Source organism: Ceratotherium simum, chromosome 9, assembly GCF_057802395.1.
Source record: "Ceratotherium simum simum isolate JZ-2026a chromosome 9, ASM5780239v1, whole genome shotgun sequence".
NCBI classification, from domain to species: Eukaryota; Metazoa; Chordata; class Mammalia; order Perissodactyla; family Rhinocerotidae; genus Ceratotherium; species Ceratotherium simum.
The window spans coordinates 47,613,892-47,634,837 of record NC_141908.1 but is presented as its reverse complement, the minus strand read 5'-3'; the positions used below and the strand labels follow the sequence as shown (position 1 = coordinate 47,634,837).

General features: G+C 36.8%; 1 protein-coding gene across 1 annotated transcript in view; it reads right to left on the bottom strand.

Moving 5' to 3' along the window:
- Window positions 1-20,946, bottom strand: part of B3GALT1 (beta-1,3-galactosyltransferase 1) — a 503,223-nt gene that overhangs the window by 323,512 nt on the left and 158,765 nt on the right. Inside the window, exon 2 of the mRNA XM_087435339.1 lies at window positions 8,097-8,200. The gene's annotated coding sequence lies outside the window, so the exon portion shown is untranslated. The remainder of the gene's footprint in view (window positions 1-8,096; window positions 8,201-20,946) is intronic.

Sequence of the window (20,946 nt, the reverse complement as noted above, 5' to 3'; positions counted from 1 at the left end):
CCAATTTTATAAATCCCTGACTCTTGTATACCTTTTTATTAACATTCTGACAGAAGTATATTGAGTCAGTACTTATCGCTGTTTTAATTCTTAAAACCTTTTTTAAAAAAAATCCAGTCTGGAAGCAATTGAAGAGACTATCAAATATTGACAGGCTCCACTCTTAACCCTATGATACCATGTGTTTCTGTTGGCGTTTTGAAACCAGAACATCAACGTGTCCTAAAAAAAAAGGCTTGAGGAATTAATAAAATACAAGCTTTGGTGATGACCTGAAAAAAACCACACTTCAGGCCAGAGGATTTCTGCAAATTGAGCAATACTGCAACATCACCCCACCAAAGCATGTGCGGACCTCAGTTCTTTAACATGTCAATTCTGGGCCTTGTTATGAAATCAGAGCAGACATGGAGGGCAAAGGGGAAGTAGAAGTCACACACACACTTCTCCAGTTTGAAGCCTAGCACATTTAATTTTCTTCTTTCAAATTTGTCAACACTTTTTAGCAAAGACCGATTTCAAGACATTATTAAAATATCTTTAATGGATAGCGGAAAACTAATATACTTCTTGTCTAGGATACTGCTAATTCTTAACAGCAGAGATTTTTCATCGTGTCTGGTCTAGGAAACATGACCAGTTGGGTACTTTGCAATCCTGTGCTCTCAGTCCACTGTAACTGTTCTCTCCGGGGTCATCAATGGCCTTCGTGACCCCAATGTCCCACTCCCAACCCCACTGGTTTTGTGTTTCTGCCATCTCTAGTCTTTGATTTCCTTAAGCTTTTTCTGCATTTGGTACCTGGGAGCCTCCTTTTCTTAGCTGAGCCCTCTTTATACAGCTTTAAGGACAGACAGGATCCTGGTTTTTCTCTGACTTCTCCAATCTCCTTCACTTTCTCTAACTGACTTGATCCATGGGCACAGCCCAAGGCTGACTCCTTAATTCACTCTTCTTTCTATTTCTTTCGTCCTTTAGAAATTAATCCAATCTGGCCTGAAGCAGAGCTGCAAAGAGGAAGATTCTTTCCAGTAGGAAAATTTCGGTAGTTGGTGATTGGTACAATTGAGCATCTTGCCTTGAGATAGATTATAAATTCAAAATGTGGCTGTTCTTGGAGTACCCTAGGCACACTCAAACTTTAGGGTCTTTGTTCTTCCTTTCCTTTGTCCCTGGAATGCTCTTCTCCCAGGGCACTGGTTCACTCTTGAACTTTCCTCAAATCTTTCTTCCTTCTCAATGAGGCCCCCTGCCCCACCCATCCTATGTAATATTGCAAACGGCTGTCCTTCTCCCCCTTGATTCTCTTTACTCTGCTCAAACTTGTATTTTTCTACAACACATCCAACTTCCAAAATGTTATATATATTATTTGTTATATTTATTAGCTATTGCTCCTTATGTTTGTTTTCCCTGATAGAATATATGCTCTATTTTGTTCACTCCTGTCCCAGTGGCCTAGAACAGTGACTGGTACTTAGTAGGTGATTAATCAATATTACTCTAATTGAGTTGAAAAACTTTCCTATATTATCCACTACCTTCTTTTTCTTTTCACTGCCAACAGCCCAGTCCAGGTTTCCTCTCATGGTAATTAGCTAATTAGCATGCTAATTGCGTTTCCTGTTCCCCCTCTCTTTAATCCATTTCCTTTACTGTTGGCTGATTTTCTTCTTCAGAACCCACATTTATCTTCTCATTATCCTTGTCAGAAACCTTCACCATACGGCCAAGCCAAAATTCCTTATTCTGGGATTGAGGCCCTGCTCAGTCTGACTATCCATCGCATCCAGCCTCATCTATGCCCAGTCCTTAATTGACTCTAGTCAAGCTGGTATTGGCTTTTTTTGCTTAAGAAATAGTTGTTGACCTCCTATTCCTAGGTCCTATGTGGCATAAAACTAATTTACTGTCAGTTTAGGCAACATGAGCTAGAGGAATGCAAGTTTAAACGACAGCATTTGTATTAAAGAAGAAATTGAGCTCACAGAAGAAAGACACTGGGCTGGCTTATTCAGTTATATGTGGTCCCCATCACTGAAATGCCTCTCACCTCCACCTTTCATGTTCTAAGAAAGCAAATCATACCTATTTGTAAAGGCTCAAGTTCAACTTATTCTGTGATTGATTCTCTGCCTTTCAAAAGCATTAAATCCTTTTAATAAACATAAATAATAAATGTTTTGTCTTTCCACAAATATTCTAATGTGCCTTTCTTCACTTTCTTTCCCTTCACCTAAAGAAACACTGATTTATAAACTACACATGCCTTTCCATCCCAAAATGCTGAGGAGCCTCTTCTCCCAGGAGGGATCTTTTGCCTCAAAGCCAGGATCCAACTTGGAAAGAAAAACCTGGGAGGGAACTTGGGCCTCTAGGGAAGGTGTGTAGGGCTTACACTTTGGACTGGTGAGAAAGCTGGCATCCCCCAACGGTGCCACTCTTTTACTGCCATCTCTAAGTGTTTCAAGGTCTGATTTTCTCACCATTTCTAGTCTTAACATGAAGTTATTAAGATGATGAAGTTTTGGGTTTCTGAAGCATTACCCTACCTCTGCCACTAATGCTTCCAAGGTTCTTCTTCTAGAAGGCCGTCCCAAATAATCCTCCTCAAGTTACTCTTCTCCTTCGCTGAACTTCTACTTTATTTACCATGTTATATACATTAAACATTCTAGAATTTGACATTATTTTGCCCTTATCTTTTTTTGGTCATATATTGATCATTGCAGAAATTCATAGAGTTGTAAATTGTTTTTCCCACAGCAGTGGTTGCCAACCCTTGCTAATCATTATAGTTACCAGTAGAGCATTTGAAAAATTCAGATTTGATGGGCCCTACTCAGATCTGTACAAATTGAGTCACTTGTCTGGTTTCTGAGGAATTCATATGTTCAAAAGTCCCCCAAATTGTTCTGATAATCAGCCAGATGTGGGTATGATTGCTTTAGATAGTTTACTGGGGCTCAATATTAGCATACTCTCAAAACATCTTTTAATTTAAATATTTTTTACTTTTAACTATTAAAAATTCATGCCCAAATCTTGTGATTCTAGATATTGATTCATCTCATCTAGGTTTTAGATTCTAGCATTTGATTTTGTGAGTACCATATAATACAGTCATGTACCGCATAACTATGTTTTGGTCAATGACGGACTACATATACAACAGTGGTCCCATAAGATTAGTACCACATAGCCTAGGTGTGTAGTAGTAGGCTGTACCATTGGGGTTTGTGTAAGTACTGAAGGGGAGGAAGAAACTTTCCTCTATCCTTTTAAGTTCTTCTGTCTGGTCTAAGAATTAAATTGACATGAGACAGATTACCAGGAGAAAAACAAACAAAAGTTTAATAATAGGTATACATAGAAGAAGCTCAGGAAAATTGAGTACCTCACCAAAATGGCCAAAGTCCTCATCTTAAATACCATCCTCAGCTAAAGACAAGAGAAGATGTTGGGGATCAGGGATGTCAAAGGGAAGAAAAGGAAATCCTAAGTAGGTAAAAAGAAGTGAACGTTTGGAAAACAAGTGTTTGGCCACACAGAAACAGAAGAACACAGAGGGGAGCTCAACAAGCAGGCTTTTCTAGGTTCCTCGCTGTCTACCACCTAGTTCATGTTATGCTAAGGTGATAGTTCACTTCCTGAGACATAATTTTTTAATCTGAATTCTTTTAGGCAGTTAAGGGGGAGGTAATAAGAAAAACCGTCTGAGCCATTTGTTTCTTAAAAATAATCAACCTAAAATAATCCTCATGTTAAAGAGACACATTTTGGTGTGGCAAATTTTGTTCCCCTTCAGTACACTCTGTGATGGTCACACAACAATGAAATCAGATAGGATGCATTTCTCAGAACATATCCCCAGGGTTAAGTGATGCACGTCTGTATCTAAGAAAATTTTAGAATTCAAAACACCTGAAATTTCATCACAGATACATACCTATTTTATGTGGAAACAGCCTATCAAACATATAGTTGCAGATTCTCACTTTTCTTGCAACATATCATATTACATACTTCCTAAATGTCATCATTCTTCAAAGCAGTGAAAATAATATTCCACTGGGATGGGAGTACTGATTAACTTAATCATTTCTTCACTTTTGGAATTTTGGGGTATTTATCATTTCCCTGCAATTGTATATATCATACTAACACCTTTGAAATAAACAATTCATTGACTATTGATGTAATTGTATTATATTTTTTCTATTTAGAAAATATTTATTCTATTTACAAAATATGCATTTCATTCTTTTTTTAAACATTCTAATATTGGACACAATTTTTGTGCTAGTCTCTCCAATTAGCTTGTTTTCTCATTTTCAGACTCTTAGGGCAATCCTCCACCAACCACACCACTGTAAGGGGCCATGAAGTTATTCAATCTTGTTAGCGCATTTTCTTGGTTCCCATATTTGGGCCTGATCTCCCTATCGCCCTATTCTCAGGGGTACTTTCTAACATCAACCACACTGCAGGGAGGAGAATTGTAAGTGGTACAGATCAGTGTTTTCTAAAGTGCGGTCTACTGGTCTCTTGCAATAGAATAATCAGGAGTGCTGTTAAAAGTGAAGAATCATGGACCTTTCTAATTACTCAGACATTAGGTGTGGGGCCTAAGAGAGTGAAATTTCAACAAAGACTACTGATGTTTGAAAAACAAGTTTTCCATATACCACGGCATCAATGAATCAGGAACCTAGATTTCAGGTACGTCCAATGCCAACACACCTCTTAGCATTCTACTTCTCTATAAAATCTGTGTATATATTTAATCTGTGATCACTAATACAACACAATTCCTTTTCCTCTCTCCCTCATCTCTCCTCCACCAGAATGCATCTTTTTTAGAAAGTAGAGGATGTGTCTATTTCATCTGGGTCAGCCTCTCAATTCTCTTCTTAACTAGGCTCTGACCTTGGGTTCTCTCCTTGGCCTGCCTAGTCCAGCTTTAGCAAGAATCCTGCTGAGTCAGTTTATCAAAAATTCCCTTCCCCTGATATCTGATCCCATTCCCCATCCCCCACCTTCCATATCTTATCACCTGGCCTGCCTTCAGCAAGAATCCTGTTGAATCAGTCTAGCAAGGATCCCCTAGCCTCTTAGTAATTTTCCACCCACTGATCCCCACCCTGCTCCGTGGCTGTAAATCTCCACTTGTCCGTGTTGTATTTGGAGTTGAGCCCAATCTCCCTCCCTGACGGTAAAACTACATTTCAGTAGTACATCTTGAATAAAGTCTGCGTTCTGTCTTTAACAACTGTCATGAAAATTTTTTTCTTTAACACAGACATTATGCTATATTTTGAAGATAGAAATATGAAAGAAGCAGTCCTTACATTGAAGAAAGTAACCCTCTAGTATGAAAGTTTATCTCATCAGAAACATTGACAAAGTAATATAATCAAATCTAAAGCAGAAACATAGACCAAGTATACAGAAAAACTACTATAACTTGAAAAGATTAAGAAGGATCTCTTCCTATGGCTATATCTGCATGGCTGAATTTAACTGAATACAAAAGTTAAAATGACTAATTTTGTATGGCTTATATATAACACTGTTGTTCATGTTAAAAGCTAGCTTTAAACAACACCAAGCATGGCCTGTTTTAATATCAGAATCTATAGAATATGTGTATTTCATTTTTTGAAGCAAAAATATCTTTGATATACTCTGCATATTTTCATTTTAATGGTATACTATTTGAAAAGCCTTTGCCTGTTATAACCTCTTTCTATAATAGAGAATAATAGGTATAGACATACATACATACATACTTATGTTTACACACACTCTTACCTCATAAACCTGCCTTACCACAGTGGATGTTCAGGGGAAAGCTCAGATTCTTAATCAACATCATTACCATGTAAATACTGAAGAAATTTTTATTAGCTATGTGTCCAGAGTCTTCTGGGCAGTTACAATGTTTTTTGTAATTAATTGTATTAAAAAATCTAAGACAATGAGAAAAGCTGTTAAATGGCTAAAATTCAAAACACTGACAACACCAAATGCTGGTGAGGATGTGGAGCAACAGAAACTCTCATTCATTGCTGGTGGGAATGCAAAATGGTACAGCCACTTTGAATTGGGCAGTTTCTTATAAAACTAAACATATTCTTACCATATGATCTAGTAATCACACTCCCTGGAATATACCCAAATGAGTTGAAAACTATGTCCCATGATAGTCTGCAGAGAAATGTTTATAGAAGCTTTTTTCATAACTGTCAAACTTGGAAGCACCATGATGTCCTTCAATAGGCAAATGGATGGACAAAATGTGGTACATCTGTGCAACGGAATATTATTCAGCAAGAAAAAGAAATGAGCTATCCAGGCACAAAAAGACATGGAGGAATCTTAAAAACCTATTGCTAAGTGACAGAAGCCAATCTGAAAAGGCTATATACTGTATAATTCCAATTATATGACATTCTTGAAAAGACAAAACTCTGCAGGCAGTAAAAAGATCAGAGGTTACCAGGGGTTCAGTGAGAGAGGGAAGGGCAAATAAGGAGGAACACATGGCATTTCCATGGCAGTGACACTATTCTATGTGACACAGCAATGATGGAAACATGTCATTACACATTTTTCAAAACCCATAGCATGTACAATACAAAGAGTGAATCTTTATATAATGGACTTTAGTGAATAATAATGTATCAATACTGGTTCATCAATTGCAACAAATGTACCACAGTAACATAAGATGCTAATCATGGGGGAAACTGTGTGTATTTGAGGGAGGGAGGTAGATAGGAACTATCTGTAGTTTTCAATTAATTTTTCAGTAAATCTAAAAATGCTCTAAAAAAAGTCTGTTAATAAAAAACAAAACAAAAGAAAAACCTAAGACACAGAGGTTATAAACCAAACCAAATCAAAACAAAACAAGACAAAAATCCTGCCAAGATAAGACAGCTTTTAGAATTGTGATCAAAGGATATTTCATGTCAGTCTTTCATGGTGATACTACTGGGCATCCCAGCTGTTACCTCATATTCTTGAGGGGGTCACTGTGGGGGTACCTGTGACAAATTTGGAATAAGGCACAGAGGAAATACCAGAGAGTATTGGGGTCCCATTAGCGGAAATCTGTGATTTTGTAATATGCAGTCTGAGTTTTAGTCAGGCCCCAAATCTGTAAAAGCCCCAAGCATTTTTTGCATAATTACTAAGATAATAACTAAAAGAGGAATTACCCAGACTAGGCCAAATATTGAAGTAAAACCTAAACTATAAAATGACCCCAGACCATGGGGAGTCCTTGTGACCCTTGGGGCAGATTTTGTCTTAAGGAAACTTCCCCAGAGCCCTAGGACAACAAGGAGTCCTGCCAGAATTGAGACGCCTCCTTGGATCCTCTCGGAGAGGGCGTCTTGATCATTGTGCTAAGGGACGGGAAGAAGGAAAATAGTCTAAGTTCAAGTCTCTTGATACAAGATCAGGGACACTGTTCAATCTTGAGGTAATATTAACTTCACATGAAAATTTAGGGTCCAAAGTATCATTTTTTTCCCTAAGAAAAACTCCTCTAAACCCAGACTCCAATCATAGAGATGCATAAAAAGCAGGGGACATTTTAGGGCTTTCAAAAAGGAAAGTTTCTATTGCTCCCAGCAAAGCTCCCGCAAACAGTGGTTTACAGACGTCCTAAGATTTGATCCCTCCAGCCCCAGAGCTGCTCTGGAGCTGCAGGGCAGGGCCAGTGATCAGCCTCCATGGTGTACCATAAGAATAGTGCTATTCTCTATGTGCACATGACAAGAACAAGGCTGAGAAGCGCCTCAAGAGAAAATCTGTGCTAAAGATGTTTTAATCCAAAATGGCCAGATTGGTGCTTCGCAGTTTTCATTGTTTCTACATATCATCTTACTTCAAACACAAGAATAACATTTGCCAAGGAACTATTCCCAAACATCTTCACATGAAAGGTATAAAGAATGAACTACCACAAAGCTAGGAACAAATTCAGAACACCCTTAATGCTTCTGATAATACAGACTATTTTTATGTCACAGTTTTGTTAATTTTCAAAGATGACAAAACCAAAAGTAGGAATCAGCTGTTACCCTGTGAAGAAAACTTCTGCCCTTGTCTCAGGGTAGAGCATCCGTGCTGTCACACAGTTCCTCCGCTCCCAGGCTGAGCAGTTCTTGAAGTGCCTCTACTGGGTCTAAGGAAAAAGAAAAATGTATAAATAACCTTCTTGACGTGCTTCAGCTAACATTAACACTCGGTTTCAAGTGTTCAGATTCTCATTTTTTTGCCATTTCATGAAATTTCCACATATCTTGCATCAAACTGTCTTGTACAAAATAATCGGCATTTAAAGAATACTTAATTTGAAGAGGAAATTTTCTTTCTTTAAATCACTTACAATCTCCTCCTTATCCATCTTTGAGTGAATGGTGTCTTTACCTGTTATAATGTCATATTAACTATTTTCCACAATTATTTACTTACTTTCCCTAAATTACAATTTTATTCTTTGTTCTCATTAGTAATAGCAAATGTTTTGCAAGAGAAGCCAAAAATTGTTAGGCGTATACAGTCCTGTCTGTGGCTTCGCTAAAACTGTTTTACTGCTTTACTCTGCTGTGAAATAAATTAACACATTTTGGTCCCTAATCTCCTATGCCTAATTTTTTTCTGACCTAAAAATCCCTCCCAGAGCTCTGAATTCCCCATCAAGTCTATAATAATACTGACCTGAGCCAGTGAAAAAGTGTGCCCTGCCAGCATGTTCTATAAGATAGCCTCGAATTACCACAAAGTTGCAGGCATTCTTTTTTGGAACTAGTAAAGAAAATAAGCTGGCTTTGGCAGTAGATCATGGACTGCTCTAATTCGGTGAATCCATTTTCTACGGGCTTTACTTGGCAAGCCTCTTTCCACTGCTTGCAAACTGATTATGATTCTTTGCAAACCTCCTCTGTAATTCTACCCAAACACCACCCTCTACATCCCAGAGTTAAATGTTACTGAAAATATATTTTAAAGAAGACTTTTAGTGGAAATATCTAATTTTGGAGCTCTTTTTTAACCTCTACAACTGGTTACACACACCTTGTTTACCCACAAAATTGTCTCAAGGATAAGAGAAACCAATGGTGTAGTGCTATATAAGGCTCAGAGAAGTCAGGAAGCCTGAGCTTGTTACCAGCTCTAAAATGTATCCCTCTTGATGGGCTTGGTTTGTCAAATGATCTGCACATGGAGGCTCATGATATAAGTTGGACAGTACTCCTGAACTCTACTTCTTAAGAATTGTATGCTGTATATCTTTGGAATTCTTAAGAGCAAATAGTTGGAGACCAAGGAAAGTGGGACCAATAAATCCTCCAAGGGGAGGCATACAGTAGTTTTTTAAATAACATAGTCCTTCCTTATTAATCCTATTATTATTTTTTTTTTCCTGAGGAAGATTAGCCCTGAGCGAACATCTGTGCCAATCTTCCTCTACTTTTCTATATGTGGGTCACTGCCACAGCATGGCTGACGAGTGGAGTGGGTCTGCGCCCAGGACCCGAACCCGTGAACCTGGGCCACCGATATTTGACGGCACCAAATTTGAAACGCACCAAATTTGACCACTACACCATGGGCTAGCCCCAACCTTATTAACTATGGGTAATTACTTGACTCCCATTAATCCAATTAAATACTGATGGGAACAATATGAATAAATCTAAAAGTCTTAAAGTTAAGTGAAATTATCTAGACACAACAAAGTACATATTTTATGGTTAAATTTACATGAAGCCCTAGAAAAGCAAAAAAATAAAAAAGGCTATGGTGATCATCAGAACAGTAGTTGTGAGGGATTAACTGGAAAGTGGCATGAGGAAACTTTCTGGAATAATGGAAAAATTCTATATCTGGATGGGGATAGTAATTACATGGGTACATACACTTGAAAAAACTGTATGGAACTGTGCCCTCAAAATCTACATTTTATCATGAGTAAATTATACCGCAATAAAAAACAAACAATAGGACTCAAAGAGACATCTCAGTTTTGGAATTATTTTGAATCGGGGAGTTTTTAAGATGGAGTCTTCACCTCTGTCCTGAATAGTGAAAAACAATTCTTCATTCTTTTATTCATGCATCCACTTAACAAAGATTTATTAAGCACAAATATATCCAGAGTTAACAGAGTGGTAGTGTGCTAGAGAAAATAATAGTTAGCAAAACAAACACAGCCCCTAGAATGTTTGAGCTTAGAGTCTATTGGGGAAAATGGACAATTAAAATGGACAAAGAGTTATGGTTGTAGCATTGAGAGAAGGCCCATGTTTTAACCAAGGGCTTGCATCAAAAAAGAATGAACTATTTTATGCTAAACCCCAAGCTAATGTAAGCTGAAAATCTTGGTGTTTGCTGAGTCTTTAAAACCTGTTACAGCAATCAGACCACAGCAAACCAGATAACATTTTCCTATTAAAATAAAACCTAGTGGCCGGCCCGGTGGCACAAGCGGTTAAGTGCACGCACTCCGCTGTGGCGGCACAGGGTGCGCCGGTTCGGATCCTGGGCCGGGACCGACGTACCGCTTGGCATGCCATGCTGTGGCGGCATCCCATATAAAGTGGAGGAAGATGGGTACGATGTTAGCCAGGGCCAGTCTTCCTCAGCACAAAAAAGAGGAGGATTGGCAGATGCTAGCATAGGGCTGATCTCCTCACAAAAAAAATAAATAAATAAAATAAAGCCTATATACTCTCTAAATCTACTGAATCAAAACATCAAAATACTTTTCATGTCAAATTTCATTTGGACATTGAAGTTGTTTTTAAACAAAATTTAGGTCGTCTACACCCTAAGGCAGCTTATATATACAGCTGTCCATGAGGATAACATGGTGTTAAATGACCCTCTTTCCCATGAGCAGATCCCAGCTGGGAAGACAGGTGCATCTACTTTTAGTGACTCTGCTGCCAATGAGAGATTTGCAGGCTCTCCCAACAACAAGCATTATGAGTACTCACCAAGCTTGTGACAGGTGCAGTACATACAAACAAAATATAACGATGACTAGACCAGCATTCCACTATAAAATGCTTTCAGGTAAATACATCTTCCTCACCATTGCCCGCCCCCCCCACACACACTCTTAAATATAGTCCCTCTGTGGGCAATCCAATTTATAAAGCACATGAAAATTTTCCTCAGCCTAACTAGTATCAAAAATTATCTTCCCAAAATGGGAGGAGCAATTTATAAGATTAAATAAATGAAAGAATATAATTAAAAAGTGGAAAAATAAAGAAAACATGAATTATATAATTAAATTATTGAATTTCCAAGCCTTCTAAGGAAGACTAGCCTACTGTTTATTTTGTAAAACTGTCTAGAAGAAAACCAACATGATTTTTTTAAAAATTGCTCTATGAGGAAACATGTTAGAAAGAACGAGTAGTTAAAAAATTAGCTTTGGAATGAGAAGCTTACTTTAAACCAAAGCCATAATGGATAATGAATGCCTTATATTTAATCAACCAAACATACACAACATTCCCTCTTATTGTTCTCTACTGACCTTCCCAGTCTCTGACCAGACAACCTAGGGTTTGGGCCACATTCAACCGGCAGGACAGAAAATGGCCACTAAACTCTAAAGTAACTGGGGCTTTAGATAACTGTTTAGAGTTAATATGAGAACCATTCCATATGTCCACAGAAAATATTGTCAGATTGCAATCCAAACTGTAGACTGACACTTGAATTACTTTTTTACTCTGGTCAGTGATAAATTCGAAAGAAATCCTCTATTGCTGATTAGAAATTATCATTCCTGTTTGTGTAAGTTTAACATATTGAATATTTAAGAAATGTTTATATTTTGATCAAGTAATACATTTTTTAAAAATAGCATGTTTTATTTTTATTCTATAACCAAATAGTTGATGATTAGAATAGTTAACATAGTGGAGCATTTTTCTAGCATTTTAGTGTAATTTTTCTTTCCACTTCTCCAATTGTTACTTTCCCAATCCCATTTTAGATAGTTTTGGTTTCTATTCTTTCTTTCTGCCAATGTGAATATCAGCTCACTGTGCTTCTAGTTCCTTAGTCATTTTTTGATATTTACTGGTATTTTAAGATATGCTTTAAGGAAAAATGTGGTATTGAGTTTGTGAGATTTGAAGAACCTTATAAGTACTGGCACATAAGACTTCCTCAATCTCAATCCATTGGATACATAATTGTGGTGCAAAATTCTAGACGATTTTTAATGGTTTTTGCATTGTCACAGCCTTCTTCCCCACTAACTCTCAAAAAAGTCACATCATGACATTCAGTCTGCAGGCTTGTATCCAATAATAAGACAAGCCTTTCCCATCTGTCCTTAGAGCAAATTTTAAGCAGCTCCAAACTTAATAAATCTATTAAACACTAAAATCTATCTAACAGCACTGAAACATTTTGAAAGAGGAACTAAAATCTTTGGAACTACTGACTTAAGACTGAATTTTTCCAGAGGTTCAATTTTAGGAATTAGTTTTACTGCATATGCACATTTTAGATAAGTTCAAAGTATATATTTAGTTTTCTAGTACTTGCCAGTCACTGTGCAAGGCACTACGGATGGACATATGAATAAAACATAGCCCTTCCTCTAAAGTAACTCATAGCTTAGCCAGTGAAGGTAAGGAGACATAAACACATAAAAAGATAATTTAATGCCGTTTGGCAAGTGCTATGACAAATGTATACACCAGCCTATGAAAAAATGTAGGTTGGACAGTCAATTTCCCAGATGAGGTGGGAAGCACTAGAAAGTGTTCCATAAATATTGACTGAGCATATAACTTAGGGACAACAACATGTGTCACCTAAACCAGTCCTTAAGATACTGTCTTGATTATGAGTTGCATATTTCATTAAATACTTATATACTTATTTTTGCCCTGTTTTTCAGTCAGTAATCTTTTCATTAATATTTACCATGTGGCTAGTTTAGGCAGAATTTTCTCACTCATAAAATGCACATACCTATAGGGCTATTGTGATATTTAATGAAATGATATATGTAAAATACTTAGTGCAATAGCTGGTATGTGGTAATTGCCATCCCTATTGAAGATCTGGCTTATCATTATAACTGTCTGCTGTTGGGCAAAATTTTCATGTGTAAAAGATATGGGATTTGTTATCACAGTTCTTCTTCCTTAGAAGACTTCCAACTTGTTCAAATAAGTTGCTTGCTGTTTATATCTGATGGGAAAGCTACACATTCCTCTAACACTAGAGTCACACATGGGGCATCTATATGTGTCTAGAGGTCAGTTCTCAGGAGAGACAGCCGAGCTGAGGAAGTCTTCAAGGTTTCCCTAGAGATCCATGGATAGATTCTATGGGGTCTGTATATTCCTCTTAAATATAGTAGATTGACAAATTGTGAAAGACTTTGGAATGGACCCAAAGAAGACTGAGTTCTTCAATGAAAAGGAGGCATTATCCAGCACACCCTTCTGAGTTATCTGATTCTATGGAGGGAAATTTGAACTATTTTACAAAGCTGTAAATTACATATAACTGATAGCAGTTAAAGGGATAGTTATCCAAAGACATGCAAATTCCTTCTGGTGAAGAGAAAATTGATTTCTCTCCCCATTCCAACCCTAGGGGAAAAAGCTAGTTTTGCATCTGTTTGTGGATTCATTTCAACATTACTGACTCAACTATTTATGTATGAATCAACATCTTATTACTTTCCCGATTAATAACTGAGTTAAATAAAAATTTTGATAGTTTTTTCATATTTGTGTAACAATCTTGAGTTTGCTTTTTTTAAAATTATCCCTTAATAATACATTTTTCATATTTGTGTTTTGATTTCCCATAATAATTTAAAAAATTATCTAAGCAATTTCTGGGTCTTCTAGACCACTACCTTATAACCAAGTATGCTGTATGAACCCAGTGTTCATGTTTGTAGATATAATCATTTTGGCACCAAGAAGTATTAATAAGAACAGAGACAGAAAACGGTCAATAATTACATTGCACAAAGAGTGTTTCCAAAAACAAAATATTAGGGAAACTGTCACCATGCAGTACACCTTATTGCCATGCTGGTTACAAGAATCTGTGCATAGAAAGACAATGCCATATTCACATGGTGAGCAGATATTTCATTTCAACAAAACATCTCTTATTACATTAAAAACCAATATTGTGAAATTGACTTCCTCAGGTTTATAGATCTGTTTGTATTTTATTTGTAATTATGTTTTGTAAGAAGTATAAGCATAAGACATTTATGCTTGGTTTTATGTTTACATATTATTAAGTAACATTACAATATACACTATACCAGGGTTCAAAGAGAAGATTTTTGTCCTTGTTTTTGTTTTTCCCTTTAAAAGACTCTACATATTATACAAGTTTAAGAAACACAGGCCAGAAAGATTGTGGAAAATGTATATTTCAAATTTCACATTTGTGGAAATTTAGCATCTAAGAGATAAAGCTCTGGTGTCCTGAAAGAGTTAATTTATTTCAATCTCGTGATCATCTTTAATTCATCCTGACTTCCCATCAGATCATGTACTAAAAGAATAAAGAAGGCTCAAAATAAACGTCACTATTTTAAAAAAAAAACCTAGTCATTATGGAGCTTTGAAAGCTCCCCTGTGTAGCTGTAAAATATCATTCATCTCTTCAGATTCTGATATATTATTAATTCGAATTTAGTAATATTAGAATCAGACTATGAGATTATTTTATCAGCAAAGAACTGCAAGGAGAGAAGGATTGAGGCTGTATCCATTTTAAACCTACGAAGCAAGGAAATACAGTCATGCATCGCTTAATAATACGTCCTGAGATATGTGTCATTAGCTGATTTCGTCATTGTGCAAACTTAGAGTGTACTGAAGGGGAACAAAATTTGCCATCCCCAAATGTGTCTCTTTAACATGAAGATTATTTTAGGCTGATTATTTCTAAGAAACAAAAGACTCAGAAAGTTTTTCTTGTCACGTCCCCCTTAACTGCCCAAAAGAATTCAGTTAAAAAAATCTGTCTCAGGAAGCAAGCTATCACTTTAGCATAATATAAACTAGGTGGTAGACAGGGAGGAACCTAGAAAATCCTGTTTCTTGGGCTCCCCTTGTGTGTTCTTCTGCTTCTGTGTGGCCAAACAACATTTGTTTTCCAAATGTTTGCTCCTTTTCACCTACCTGTGAATTGCCTTCCTTCTCTTTGAAGTCCCTGACTCTCCCCACCCCCAACGTCTTCTTTCGTCTTTAGCTGAGGATGGTAATTAAGGTGAGGGCTTCAGCCCTTTTGGTGAGTTACCTTGTTTTCCTGGGTTTCTCCCATGTATACGTGTTATTAAACTTTTGTTTGTTTTTCTCCTGTTAATCTGTCTCATGTCAATTTAATTCTTAGACCAGCCAGAAGAACCTAGAAGGGTAGAGGAAAGTTTCTTCCTCCCCTGCAGTACTTACATAAACTTAGATGGTATAGCCTACTACACACCTAGGCTATATGGTACTAATCTTATAGGGCCACTGTGGTATATGCAGTCCATCATTAACCAAAACGTCATTGTACGGCGCATGACTGCATACCAAATTTGCATTGTTTAAGCTGACAGAATCAGTTTCTACTCTTCTAAAAACCAGTTGCATTTTGGGAAATGATAGCTATTAGGTGAGAAGCATGCTTTAGTTATTTAAAAAACACATTTATTTCTGTGTATTTTTCATTTAAAGTAGGCTTTTATAGAACTTAGCCTTAAAATTGCACATCTTCAGTTTACTCTTCTGGGGATCTAACAGAGTGCTCCCTCTAGTGGTGGACAAGGAAATACCAAATACACAATTAACTCTACCACCAGACAGAACAAGTGAGGATTCCAGGTGTGATTTTGAACTTCTGGGAAAGGTAGAGTTTGGGAAATTCTTCTGTGTGGGATGTAAGCTTGAGGATTTTTTTTTTTTTTTTTTGGTGAGGAAGATTGTCCCTGAGCTAATATATGTTGCCAATCTTCCTCTTTTTGCTTGAGGAAGATTGTCCCTGAGCTAACATCTGTGCCAATCTTCCTCTATTTTGTATGTGAGATGCTGCCACAGCATGGCTTGATGAGCAGTGTGTAGGTCTGTTCCCAGGATCTGAACCTGCGAACCCTGGGCCACTGAAGCAGAGCATGTGAACTTAACCACTATGCCACCAGGCCAGCCCTAGGATTTTTGATTAGGGACATGTCCATTGTTCTTTTGCACTTATTTATCCTTAGTTCCTGGCACATCATAGGCATTCAATAAATGAATCAATGATGTTAATAGCTAGGAGGTTTGACCAAGACAGCATGCTCATGTTAGAAGATTTTTAAAAACAGACTCAGTGATAGCATGTGCAGCTCTATTATAGCAAAAACATTTTAGCATTAATTGTGTTTTAATTGAAGAATATTATGTAAGTTAGAATATAAAGACATATAACTGGTACATTTATTGTTTTGTTTTTGTTTTAGTTTATGGAGGTAGGCAAATATAGATAAATATATAGTACACATATCATTTTATTCAATTGTGGATTTCCTTCTGTAGTGGGGTATTTTGCTATTAAACTAAATGCCAATTTTTTCAATTTCTTTTAGATCTATTTTTCCACTATATTTAAGTAGCAGAGAAGACTTCCTCTCTGCCTCAGGGTATGATTGATTCAGAGAGAACAAAGAATCACATTTTTGGCCTTTGAGCAATTAATTTGACCTTTTTAAGTCAACAATGTAGACAATAGTCTTTAAAACCATAGCTTTGAAATGCAAGTACCAGCAGCTTGAGAGGAAAAAAATTCCAAAAGCTTGGACTTAAATATCAAGAGCCAAATCCTGTAGAACTTAGAGCAAAGGGTTTAGCCCATAGAGAGGGTGGAAAAAAATGTGATGCCATAGGAGCAGTTTTCCTATACATCAGAGAGGTGATAAAAATAAAAATCCTTTCTGGACTAGAAAAGGAGACAGAGATCGGGAAAGGAGAACAAAAAGAGTATAGATAGTATGAATAGCCATATTTCCTAAATCTACTTTTGGGTTGAAACTCTGGAGAGCTGGGTGACAGAAACTCCCAAAAATATTTAATAGCTTTTGCACTGGTGACTCATCCCACATCTACTCTGGAACTTGAGAAGAAAATAATCTTACTTATTACCCTTCAACAAACTAGTTAGTTACAGTGGGTAGAATGTCAGCCAGGCAGATCTACATAAGAGAGGACCTGAGATGGACCCCTATCCTACTCAAGTTTTCTTCGGCTCTCAAGAGGTATGGAGAAAACACCAGAAATTCTCAAGATCATGACTGAGGAGCAAAAGAGAGTTAAGAGTTGAGAATCAGTGAGCCTAAAGTGTTACTCTACTTGATGTGAGGGGATTCTATAGCTGAACAAAGTTTGCAGGATGGTCAGCTCTAGCTCGGGGTCAGATGGAAGGTGCTGCTATGTCCCAGAGGACTGCAAAGTCAGTAAAAGCCAAACAGTGGCCTAGGTCTGCACTGGCAGAACTCCATGGTCTCAGAGAGCATCTTCCATGTTATCAATGCCTACAGGACAGAAGTCAAATGACAACCAAAACTGCAGATGACAGAGTGTCAACCACAGATCAGACACCCTGATTCTAGGACAATATATAAGAACTCAATAGGAAGAAGAAGGCAGGGGGTAGAAAAAAGTGGTGATGGAAAATCCTGAACTGAACCAAAAGTGAGTGAGCTTGAAATAAGAGGTGAGAGAGTTACCTTCAACTGGCAAGATTAAATTTTCTGCTGCCAATCAAAAAAGGACCAGAGAGTTGACTTACACTTAGTAATAGACAAATGAAAGTTGTTTTTTTACACACTTGAATCTGTGACTTGTTACATTTCCATCTAAGTCATACATATTTTTAAAACAAAAGCTAATACGTACAAAATATATGCTCTCCCACCAACACATAATAATCCACACTTAAATAATCAAATAGTAGCTAACAGGGAGCAGAAGAGATTGCTCTGCAGTTACTGGATCTCTAGCATTTAGCATAATACTTGACATAAAATACACATGAATATTTTTGAATAAATAATTGAAGAATAAATTAATTATTGCCAATACACATCTGGATATTAATAATAAATGCTGATATCACTGAGCATTTAGTTGGTACTAAATCTTTGCCTGTACCACCTTGTTTAGTCCTCACTTACTTATATAGTAAGTAATGCTATTTTTACTTGACGGAATAGGAAAATGTGGTTTATAGGGGTTAAATGATCTGCCCAAGGTCCCAGAGCTCGTAAGTAGCATATCTGGAATGTAAAAGTACACAATCTGAAATACTGCAGCACCGAATCTTAATTTAAAAAAAGTTGTTTTTGAATATTTGAAGCAATTTTGGAAAGTTGGTTCCACACTATTGTCTGCTTTTATTTGTCGTTTATAGTTTTTATTTTAGTGCCCTCAGTTAGCATCATAGCGTGGTACATCTGGGAGGGACTTAATAGATCGCCTGGTTTAGTCCCCTAGTTAACAACTGATGGAACTGACTCATTCAAGGACATAGGGCAAACCAGTAGTTCTTCCTTTAGGAAGAATTTTTTCTTAAGGAAAAGTTTTCCTCTAAAGGAAAACTTCCTTTTCTCTTTTTTCCTTATCCATTTTAATAATTGTTAAAAGAGTTGGAAAGGTGAAGAGTAGTGCTGTTTAGAATTACAAAGGATTGAGAACATGAGATCAGTCAATGAAGCTTGAGGTTAGAATTGGCAAAGCAAGCTTCTTTACATAAATTTAGTACTAAGAACAATATCAAAAGCTATGCTTTTAAAGAGCTTGCTAAACCTACCCACTGTAAAGGAATTCTTTATAATGGCATGAAGACTACTATCTTGGACCTCTGTGCTATTTTATTGCAAAGCAGATTTTCCTATTTTGAAGATCTATTTTGTATATATTCTATTTTATTGTTCTGGGCCAACTTGCACAATACCCACAATGTAACAAATACCAATTCTGTGTGAAAAAATAAATAGATCTTCCAAATGCTATTCACATGGTGTTAGTATTTTCTATTCTGTCATTCAAAATGTGGTTTTGTTGTTTACTTTTTAATCAGCTTACTGAAAAGGCATGGGTGGACAAATAGATGTACTCAAAACTGATGATTCAATGGAATGTGTATGAGGAGAAATGATATCTTTAAATTGTTGAATAGTTTTCACAACCACCCATTCTTTAAAACTATTAGACACCAAGGTACATTGACAAATGGGTCTAATAGTTTCTCTGCAGTGGTCATCACAGAAGAACTAGTAATGCACTCTATTATTTTGTTAGACATGCACTTCTAGTGACAATATAGTGCCCATAAAATGGTCTGATAACTTGCAATTGGGATAAAACTAAAATAATATATTACAGACTTCGTAAAAATGTTTCTTTGGAACTTACTTTCACATTATTATAGGATTTCACTGCATCAGCCTTCTTCTGTCTAATCATCTCATTTCATTCTTCTTATGATCCTTAAACTTTTCATGCAGCTAGTTTTTGTTTAAAGACTCAGGCATTATTATTCTATATGGTCAATCACCGCTTGGCCTGGAGTAACAAATGTGCAGCCAAGCCAAGGATGTGAGCACAATGGGGACAACCTGAGAGTGGGTCACATAACGCCAAGGATGTCATTTCATCCTGCACCTCTAGCTCTACTTGCTGACGTGACTTTTTTAAGCACCTGTAATTTATGTCCTTCTTCCACTTTTTCTGAAAGGCTAACCTGTCAAGCTCCTTCCCACGTACAGGGTTTAAATCAGCCCAACATCCAAAAGCACATATGCTCATAAGTGGGAGAAGTCTTAAACATAAAAGGCATTTGCCAATGTCTTAGTTTCTGCTCCTCCTTTTGAGTTATGCATTAAGATTTTTTGATGACTCCTAAAGCTTGAATAATTAATGAAAACATGGATATGATCAAACAGTTTGAAAGTAATTGGCCAATCTGTTCCTTTTATCTTCTGCAGGCAGAATTGTTTACGGAACTACAATATATATTTAAGAAAGGTTTCTGAAATTTCAGAAGAAAGTTTTTTCTCTTTTTTTCTTTTCTTCACATTGGGTTACCCCCCTTTCTCTTTTTTTCTTTTTCTTCTTTCCCTCCTCTTCCTTAATTTCCATCTTTTTGATGATTCCATTTCATCAATTAAAATTAAATATGAATGGTAGGTGATAAATAAGTTGCTCAACTTTGCTCAAAAAATTTAAGGAAGATATCGTAGTGAGAGGTGTAGAGGGTGGAATTTCAAAATTTTATTTTGAATAGGTACCTATATTTTTAAATGAGGAAGTAGACTTTTGCATAGAATGTTTCATTAAGATACCGAGACCCTAAAATAGTCGATAGAATTTCAAAACTGTCAACAGTACTCCCTGCTTAAAGAAAAAGCCCAAGAAGCTGTCAAGGATCATCAAGAAGGATCACGTTTTGCATCTTTCAACTTCAGTTGCTTTTATAAAGCTGCAGGCCCCAGAAGTGAAATGTGACTTGAGGCCACAACCTAGTGGCCAAGATATAATATTTTCTGAACTTCAGACCATAAAAGTAATAAATGCTTATAACCAGGTCCACTGACATTAGAAAAATTCTTAATACTTTTAGTTGTCCTGACTCTGGCTGTGCCTACTCAAGATAAATACCTAGAGCTACTAATGTGAATTCTAAGCACTGTCCACAATAGAAGCAAGCCAATTGCATGAATGTCATAGTGCTCTTTCTGATCCGTTTACTACCATAAGTCGTTATGGGTTGAATTGTGTTCCCTTCAAATTCATATGTTGAAGTCCAAACTCCCAGTACAGTAGAATGGAAAAAGGGTTGTTGCCCGTGTTAAGATGAGGTCATACTGGAGTAGGGGGGGCCCCTAATCCAATA